Source organism: Pinus tabuliformis, chromosome 6, assembly GCF_031772625.1.
Source record: "Pinus tabuliformis cultivar Carrire ecotype Pingquan chromosome 6, CPIR1, whole genome shotgun sequence".
Lineage (NCBI taxonomy): Eukaryota > Viridiplantae > Streptophyta > Pinopsida > Pinales > Pinaceae > Pinus > Pinus tabuliformis.
In genome coordinates this window covers 69,147,979-69,157,701 of record NC_142292.1, presented here as the reverse complement: position 1 = coordinate 69,157,701, position 9,723 = coordinate 69,147,979, and the positions used below count along the sequence as shown (strand labels likewise).

General features: G+C 40.7%; 1 pseudogene; it reads right to left on the bottom strand.

The window, feature by feature from the left end:
* The window catches only part of LOC149257279 (germin-like protein 1-1), a 37,158-nt pseudogene extending 28,113 nt beyond the window's left edge, over positions 1–9,045 (bottom strand).
* Positions 9,046–9,723: the final 678 nt, after the last annotated feature.

Below are 9,723 nucleotides of genomic sequence, written 5' to 3'. Positions count from 1 at the left end.
AACTGGTGTTGTATGTGGATGACCTCTTTCTAACAGGTGCAGAACCTCTCATTCACAAATGTAAGAGGGAGTTGGCTTCTGAATTTGAAATGAAGGACCAAGGACTTGAAGTATGGCAGAAGCCAAGGGAAATTTTCCTATCTCAAGGAAAATATGTGGTAAAGATATTGGAAAGATTTGGTATGATGGACTACAAGCCTGTGACTACCTCGAGGATCTTAACTTTTAGAAGTTATATGGTAGTGATGTTGGACCAGATTTGGGAAATGCCTCTAAGTTTCAAAAACTCATTCGCGTTGATGTTCTTGGTGAACCTCTATCCGAACATATGTTTTGCAGTTAGCACTGTGAGCTCATATTTGGTTGAGCCTCACTGCATTGATGCCAAGAATCTTCTAAGATATCTTCATGGCACAATTACTAATGGATTGAGATACACTACCGGAAATATGAAACTACATGATTATTTGAATGCTGATTAGGCAGGTAGTGTGGAGGATCACTGGAGCACTTTTTAGTGTTGTTTCTCTTTGGATTCTGCTTCGATATAATGGATGAGCAGGAAGCAGAAGTCAGTCGCCATAAGCACCACCGAGACCGGATACATATCTACGAGTATGATCTCGTATGAAGCTGCCTGGTTGGGGAAGCTCTTTAGTGAGTTGTTTGAACACATACCATTGTGATTCTCTGTAACAACCAGAGGTGGGATTCAATTATTGAGGAATCTCGTATTCGTCGATTGCTCCAGTAGATAGACATCATCTGGGATATGGTAAGTCGATGAGCAAGGAGGCTCCATCGCATTAAGATGATGTACAGGTTGATACACCTTGTCAAAGCCCCGAGAAAAGATCTAATCTGTGATTTTCCTAAACGACTTGGAGTCGTCAAGAAACCCTTATGCAAGGGTCCTGCATGTTGCATACATTGAGCTCTGGGAGCTCTGAGGGCTTGCGGTTCTTACTGGAGCAACATACGACCACAGGGTGACTCACCCTCCCTGGTGGTGCGCACTGGAACAAGATGATTCGCTCTCTTGTGGGACAAGATGATTCGCTCTCTTGTGGAACAGGATGATTCGCTCTCCTGTGTAGCAGGATTGATGTGTTCTCCTGTGAGGACAGGATTGATTAGTTCTCCTGTCGAGGCATCCTACCCATGCAGTCTGGGACTCATGGGAGGTACCTCTCATCTGATCAATGAGCAGGGAAATGAAGTTAGGGACCATAGTAGTATCGATGGACGCATCGTTGTATCTACCGTACTCCTTACGCTAGGATGACCTCCATTGATCTCGGATCAATGATACTGGGACCAGTGGTAGGAGTTGTACCATACTATGACACTGACTTTGGGTCGGTTGAGACTGGTCTGGGACCAGTGGTACATACTCTGAGACTGACTTCGTGTCAATGCAGTACTGGTCTAGGACCAGTGAGAGTGGTACATACTATGACGCTGACTCCGGGTCAGTTGAGACTGGTCTGGGACCAGTGGTACACTCTCTGAGACTGCAATATTGGTCTGGGACTAGTGGTAGAAGTTGTACCATACTATGACGTTGACTTCGGGTCGGTTGAGCCTGCTCTGGGACCAGTGGTACATACTCCGAGACTGACTTCATGTCAGTGTAGTACTGGTCTGGGACCAGTGAGAGTGGTACATACTATGATGCTGATTTCGGGTTGGTTGAGACTGGTCTAGGACCAATGGTACACTCTCTGAGACTGTGACACTGGTCTGGGACCAGTGGTAGGAGTGGTACTTACTATGAAGCTGACTTCAGGTCGGCTGAGACTGGTCTGGGACTAGTGGTACGCACTCTAAGACTGACTTTGAGTCAGTGGAGGATGATACTGGCCTAGGACCAATGGAGTTGTACTCATTATGACGCTGACTTCGGGTTGGTTGAGACTAGTCTGGGACCAGTGGTACATACTCTGAGACTGACTTTGAGTCAGTATGATACATCCTCGATCATTTCTTCTTCTTCATAATTCGGACAAAAGCAAAGCAGAACAGAACAATGCAAAATCAGAGCAAAACAATACCAATCAGTACAGGGCAGAACAAGACAACGCAAAACAGGTAGAATAGAGCAGAGCAGGGCAAGGGTTAGGCTGTACAGGGTAGTGCATTTGATGGATGAATAGTAACGACTGATAGACAGATTGCAGATGAATTTCTCACTGGTTGAGAGGGAGTGTTAAAATTGGAAACCAAGGCAAAACTTCATGTGGGTCATCTTATTCATGGCTGATAATATTTTTATTAGATTCCTCTCGTCGAGAGGTGTAGGATTGATATAAATATCATCCGATTCCGATAAGTATTCATGGAGATATGAATTTATTTTGATTATGGAATTATTATCAAGCCGACCTACAATTTATGTAGGCTCAAAAGCCCAACAGTCGCATCTATTCAAACACCAACGTTGTGTATAAATATAAGAGGATTTTTCCTCATTTGCACTTACTCTTCTCATCACATCTCTCTCTCTCTACTGCGCAAAAATGAGTCTCTTCTCTACTGCGCAAAAATGGGTCTCTCTCTCACACATGTGAAGCCGGAAGCTGTTGAACCTAAAGCTGCAACTGCAGATCCAAAGATTGGCTTGCGTGGCCTATAAGATCTCCTCATCTGAACTGCATTGTAGGTTCATCTGAACCTCCTCTGGAAGCCACAACTTTTGATGGTGGAATGAAGTCAATTCGATGAACGGTTTGCAAGATATCGACTGCCCTAGTTTGAAGCCGAAAATTGCTGAAACTGAAGCTGCAACTGCAAAAGTAAAGATTGACCTGCGTGGCCTAGAAAATCTCCTCATCTGAACTGTGTTGTAGGTTCATCTGAACCTCCTCTGAAAGTCGAAACTTTTGGTGGTGGAATGAAGTCAATCCGATGAACGGTTTGCAAGATATCGACTGCCCTAGTTTGAAGCCGGAAACCGCTGAAACTGAAGCTGCAACTGCAGAAGTAAAGATTGACCTGCGTGGCCTAGAAGATTTCCTCATTTGAACTGCGTTGTAGGTTCATTTAAACCTCCTCTGGAAGCCGCAACTTTTGGTGGTGGAATGAAGTCAATCCGACGGTCGGTTTGTGAGATATCGTCTGCCCTAGTTTGATAAAGAAACCACTAATGTTGATGCTGTTGATCTAGGGTTTGCTACTGTTGATATGAGTCAGATTTATTGTATTATTTCTCTATGTTGAATTATTGAAGATAAAAGAAGATTTGATCAAAGGGTTTCCCCACACATTGTGGGGTTTGTCCCTGGCTAGCCGCCACATCTTGTGTCTCTTGTCTTGCTTGTTTTCTGTCGATCATTTAATGTTCTATCTGCACTTTACTTTATGTACATGTGATTGCTAATCTGTGGAATATAATAAGAAAAAGAAGTAAACTGTTATAAGCATAGAACATACCATAACTTAACATAGTTGCAAGTGGAGAAACCATAAATTACTCTAGAAAGTGCCATAATATCAAGTTATCCATGGGAGAATAAGTATTGAATAGCCCAATGTTTTCCATTCCAATGGGTGTTGCTGGTGTTGTACTACGAGTCCAATGGCTACAATCCTTGGGTACAATAGCTTTTCATTTTCAAGAACTTTTCATGAAATTTTGTTTAGAAGGAAAGGAAGTTGAATTAAGGGGTATCATAGGGAAATCAGGAAAGATAATCATCTCTAACGGAATGACAAAGCTTTTAAAGAAAAAACAACGAGGCGTAATTGCACAATTATGTTTGCTAGAGGTTCCCACATCGAAATCATCGATTTCTACATATCTCCAAGAAGTCTTGAACAATCATTCCAAGGTATTTGAGACTCCCAAAGGTCTTCCACCTATTTGTGATCATAATCATGCTATTCATTTGATTCCAAGAAGTGTTCCTTCAAACATCAGGCCTTACAGATATCCCTATGCCCAAAAGAGTGAAATTGAACGTATAGTTGCAGAAATGCTAGAGGCTGGTATAATTCAACATGGTCAAAGTTCTTTCTCTGGTCCAGTAGTATTGGTGCACAAGAAGGATGGATCATGGCGCATTTGTCCAGATTATAGGGAGCTCAACAAGCTCACTATTAAAGATAAATTTCCCATTGTTGTCATTGAAAAATTATTGGATGAATTGCATGGATCAATTTACTTCACCAAATTGGATCTTCGTTCAAGACATCATCAAATCACAATGAAGACTTAAGACATTCCGAAAACAATATTTAGAACTCATGAAGGTCATTATGAATTTTTGGGCATGCCTTTTGGCCTTACCAATGCACCTTCTACATTTCAAGGTTTAATGAATTCCATTTTCAAACCCTTCCTTAGAAAATTTGTGTTAGTTTCTTTGATGATATACTAATCTATGACAAGTCTTGGAAGGATCATGTTCAACATGTTGATAGGGTGCTCAAACTATTGGAGGAGAAACAATTATATGCAAAAATTTCCAACTATTTCTTTGGAGTACAAGCGGTGGCATATCTGTGTCATATTGTATCTCATGAAGGTGTTAAGGTAGACCCTAGCAAAATTAAAGCCATTAAGGAATGGAAAATCCCCACATCCATAAAGCATTTGCAAGGATTTCTCGGTTGACAGGTTATTATCGCAAGTTTATTAAGAATTATGGGAGAATAGCAGCACCTCTAACAACATTATTGAAGAAATATGCATTTTCATGGACTCCAGAAGCAACAAAGACTTTGAATATCTTAAAGAGGCAATGTGCCAAGCATCGGTCTTAGCTATGCCGGACTTCACAAAAACCTTTATTGTGGAATGCGATGCCCCAGGAAATGGAATTGGTGTTGTTTTAATGCAAGAACAAATACCCATTGCTTTCGAAAGTATTCCAATCAACGGAAAGTATTTACACAAAGCTATTTATGAGAAGGAAATATTGGCAATACTACATGCACTTAAGAAATGGCGACCCTAGTTAATGGGAAAATACTTCAAGGTAAAAATGGATCATGATAGTCTTAAATACTTTTTAGAACAAATATTATCTTCAGAAGAGCAGCAAAAATGGGTCACAAAGATGTTGGGTTATGACTTTGAAATCATCTACAAAAAAGGGAAGCAAAATGTTGTGGCAAATGCACTCTCAAAAAAGGATGAGGATGTGGAAGCATTGCTTTGCGTCATTTCTATTATCAAACCAGATTGGATAAATGAAGCAAGGGATGAATGGAAGAATGACAAAGAAGTGTGGGCACTCATTCAAAAGGTACAACAAGATCCCAGTACATATGATACATTTAGCTGGAAAAATGATTTGTTCTAGTACAAAGATCGATTATACCTATGTAAGAATTCCCAACTCAAACGAAAGATTTTTAAGGAATTGCACACTTATCCCTTAGGAGGGCACTCAGGATTTTTAAAAACTTACCACGGGGTTAAGAAGGTTTTTTTGGGATGGCCCCAAATCGGATATTCAAAAGTTTGTGGCGGAATGCTTGGTTTTCCAACAAAATAAAGTTGAAACAATTAAGACCCCAGGTCTATTATAACCTTTATCCATTCCAAGCCAACGTTGGGAGGAGGTTTCAATGGATTTTATCATAGGTTTACCCAAGTCCGAAGGAAAGAGTGTCATCATGGTGGTAGTTGACAGACTTACCAAGTATGCACATTTTTGTGCATTATCTCACTTATTTAAAGCCAGTACAGTTTCTACTACACTTATGGAAACAATTCAAAAGCTACATGGAAACCCAAAGATTATTGTAAGTGACATAGATCCAATTTTCACTGGAAATTTTTGGATCGAATTATTTTCTTGTCTCGGTACTCAGTTAGCTCATAGCTCATCTTATCATCCTCAATCTGATGGGAAAACTGAGATAGTAAACAAATGTTTGGAAGGATATCTGTTGCTTTGTTTTTTATAAACAGACACAATGGGTCAAATGGTTGCCTCTGGCTGAATGGTGGTATAACACTTATTTCCATACTGCGGCAAAAATGACCCCATTTATAGCACTTTATGGATATCATCCACCATCCATCACATCATATTTAAGAGAAAATTCTAAGGTTCAAGTAGTGGAAGATCACATCGAGCATCAACAAGAAGTTCTCTAACTCTTACAGGATAACTTCACTTTGGCACAGAATAGAATGAAACAACAGGAAAATCAACATCGTAGTGAAAAAAGTTTTGATGTAGGTGATTGGGTATTCCTACGGCTACAACCATATAAACAAATGTCCCTCAAGCAAGCTAAGAATGATAATAAATTATCACCAAAGTATTATGGTCCATACAAGGTGTTGCAAAATTTTGGTACTATGGCATACAAATTGGAGCTTCCTGCAGCTTCCCGAGTGCACCCAATTTTCCATGTTTCATGTTTAAAGAAGGTTATAGGTGACAAGCTCCCAGTTCAAATAATATTTTCAGAACTTGACGAGGAAGGAAAAATCATATTGGAACCTGAAGCAATCACAGAAACAAGAACTCGACAGCTACGAAATCGATCAATTTCGGAGTATCTCATCAAGTGGAAGAACTTACCCGTTGAAGATTCCACATGGGAGGATGAGAATTTTATACAGAAGCATCTAGAACTACTCAAGCGTTGAGGACAACACTTTTTTGAAGGAGAGGGGCATGTTAAGTCCCTATAATACTAGTGATTCCCCCATTACTATTGTCATTATAGCCCTTATTGTTATTATTGTGCCCCTATTGTCCCCATATTGTTATTAGTGTGCCTCATAGAAGCCCACTATTGTTATTGTTGTGCCCTTATATTATTATTGTTATGTCGACTTTGATTATATTGTGACCCTTAGACTCTTATATATAGAAATGAGGTTTAGTCATTTTTATCATCCAAGAATTGTTCATTTGTGTAATGTAAAGGAGGTTTCCCCCTCGAAGAGGCTGATTTTGAAGTCGTTGATCTATTTTTCTATCTTTTTGTGAGTTGGTTCATAACATCGGGGCCTCACACAACCACATTCCATTATCAGTAATGGAACAACTAGTTTTGGAGATCACCAGACCATACAAGGACCTGTACTCCTTTGACTCCAAGAGAGTCAAATGCTTAGGCATGATAAAGGATCTGGTGGTAAACCTGGCTCAGATCCTGGTGAAAAGTGTGGTAATGGATATAGTGGTGGCTAATATACCTCCTCATTTTGGAATGCTCTTATCCAAATCTTGGGGTTCCAAGGTGGGTGGCTTTATTAAGCTAGATTTGACTTATGCCACCATTCCCACTTTTGGAGGTGAGCAAAGGAGGTTGTACAGAGAATCATGGACTGTGAAAACCCTGACCCTAGCTAAAGGCTCAGAAAAATCCCTAGTGCATGGGAAGGATAGCGACATCTTCTGTCTGTTCCTAGAAGAGGATGAGGCCTTCCTAGAGGAAACATCAGTACACCTAATAGGGCAGTTAGAGCACTTGCAAACAAATGAAAATAAAATGTGGAAATTATACTTCAATGTAGCAATCTCAAAAGATGGGAATGGAGCTGGAATATTGTTGGTGTTTTCGTAGGGCAGCCTGATACCCCTATCTTTCAAACTGGAATTTGAGGCAACCAACAATGTGGTGGAGTATGAAGCACTGCTCCTTGGATTACAAATGTCAAAAAATAGGAAATATCGAATGCCTAACAGTCTATGGTGATTCTGAACTGGTCGTAAGGCAATTCAGAAATCAATGCCAGGCCAAACACCCCAGGTTGAGGATGTACCGAAATGAAGTGTGGGACTTAATCGATAATTTCTTCCTGGCCTTTAACATCCAGTTTTTGTCCAGGGAAGAAAACAGGATGATTGACTCTCTTGTGGTAGCTGCAAGCACTTTCAAGCCCCCACAAAATCCACTCCTCATATATGAGATACAAGTTAGACACAGGCCTTCAATACCTGATAATGTCAAACACTGGCAGGTATTCGAAGATGATGAGCAAGTGAAAAGATTCATAGAAGTCGTTGGGGAGTTCACCCACTCCACCATCGATCAAGAAGAAGAAGAAGAAGCAGAACAAGAAGCCACTTTGTGGAAAGACATAATGGTTGGGCAAAAAATTTTGCAACTAAAAGGGAACACCATCCCTCGTGGACTTGTTCCACTAGAAAGGATTTTTAATAAAGATGACATAGCCTCCAAACAAATGGCCCCCGAGAAGGATGAGAAAGTAGAATATTGCAACATCGGATTAGAGGAGGAACCCCAGACGATCAGGTTGTCCAAAGAAATACCCTTGCAATACAAACAAAGGTATTTAGATCTATTCAAAACTTACAAAGATGTATTTTCTTGGTCTTATGATGATTTGAAATCATTTGATACTAATATCATTCAACATAAGATTCCCTTGAAGAGTGGGATAAAGCCATGCAAACAGAAACTCAGACAGATAAATCCACTCTTACTCCCCTCCATTGAAAAGGAGGTAAGGAAGTTGCTGCAGGCCAAGATCATAGTACCTTTAAGATACTTTGAGTGGGTAGCCAATTTGGTCCCTGTCTGGAAAAAGAACAGAGAGATAAGGCTATGTGTGGACTTTCAGAATCTAAATAGGGCATCTCTAAAAGATAACTACCCTCTGCCCAAGATGGATAATATATTGCAGAAGGTAGTGGGTGTAGCCAGAATGTCCATGATGGACAGATTCTCCAGATATAGCCAAGTTGCAGTCCACCCTGAGGCCCATAAAAAGACTACTTTCACCATCCCGTGGGGAACATTCATGTATGCCCCCATGCCATTCGGGTTGATAAATGTAGGGGTCACATTTTAGAGAGCTATGGACATACCTTTCTTTGGAAAGCAAGACAAATTTGTGGTAGTCTACTTAGACGACATCACCGTCTTTTCTAAACTGATGAAGAGCATATCCTCCATTTAAAGCTCACCTTCGAGAAGTGCAAAAGATATGGTCTCTCTCTGAATCCTAAGAAATCTCAGTTCTCCCTGAGTGAGGGGAAGCTTCTTGGACACATAGTAGCGCAGGAAGGAGTAAAGATTGATCCTGAACGAGTCAAAGCCATCAGCCATATTCCCTTGCCCAGAAACAAGAAAGAAGTCCAAGCCTTTTTGGGGAGGATAAATTTCTTAAGGCGATTCATACCCAACTATGCTGAGATAGTCAAAGGTATTACAGACATGCTCAAGAAGGAGAATGAAGTCAAGTGGAGCTTTGTCCCCCATGATTCTTTCACTAGAATCAAAGAAGCTTTGGTTGAGGCCCCAGTGCTAGTCAACCCCGACTATTCAGTGCCTTTCTACATCTTTTCTTTTGCCTCTCCACATACTATTATTGTTGTGCTATTACAGAAAAATAAAGAAGGTTATGAGCAGCCCATTGCCTTTTTCAGCCAAGTCCTAAGGGATGTTGAGCTGAAATACAATATATTGGAGAAACAGGCCTATGCACTGGTCAAGGCGTTGAAGTCATTCCGTATGTATGTGCTACAATCAGGAATCACAACGTTTGTCCCAACGACTGCAGTCAAGGACATCTTGGTGCAGGGAGACAACGAAGGAAAGAGGGGCAGGTGGATAGCTAAAATACAAGAATATGAGCTAGAAATAAAGCCTACCAAGCTCATCAAAGGCCAGGGGTTGGCCAAGATTTTATCTGAATCCAACTACCAAGCTCTAGGGATAAGATTGATCATAGAAGAAGGCAGACCAGAGGATCACCAAAGCGGAATTAAAACCGCTGAGCAAAAG